Source organism: Dipodomys merriami, unplaced genomic scaffold (assembly GCF_024711535.1).
Source record: "Dipodomys merriami isolate MVZ:Mamm:240054 unplaced genomic scaffold, mDipMer1.0.p SCAF_128, whole genome shotgun sequence".
In the NCBI taxonomy this organism is placed as follows: Eukaryota; Metazoa; Chordata; class Mammalia; order Rodentia; family Heteromyidae; genus Dipodomys; species Dipodomys merriami.
In genome coordinates this window covers 106587-106987 of record NW_027202582.1, presented here as the reverse complement: position 1 = coordinate 106987, position 401 = coordinate 106587, and positions in this window count along the sequence as shown.

Here is a 401-nt window from a genome sequence, read left to right as displayed (position 1 = left end):
TTTGGATCCCAGAACATAAAACGAAAACGACAAGCACGGAGAACACAGAAAATTAGAGCTCTGCCTTACCTCCAACTGGTCTTGAAATTTTGGGTCTGGGGGCGCCTTATCCCGGACGAGCCCCCACTGAAAGACCCCAGACCCCCTGGGGTGCTTTCTTCAACAGGAGGGCACCCCAAGAACCAAGACTCCAAACCAGCAGCTGCAATAAGCAAGAGGAGTTTATTTGGCGTTTGCGCAAACGGGCTCCCTGTCCAAGGCAGACTGGAAGCCCCGAGCAGCGGTTACAGGCACTTTTAAAGACAAAAGCCCCAGGATTAGCATAAGACCCCAGGTTCCCCGGGATTGGCTCAGTTTACTACACGGGGAAGTTTATAACACTCTTTGTAATAAGACAATTA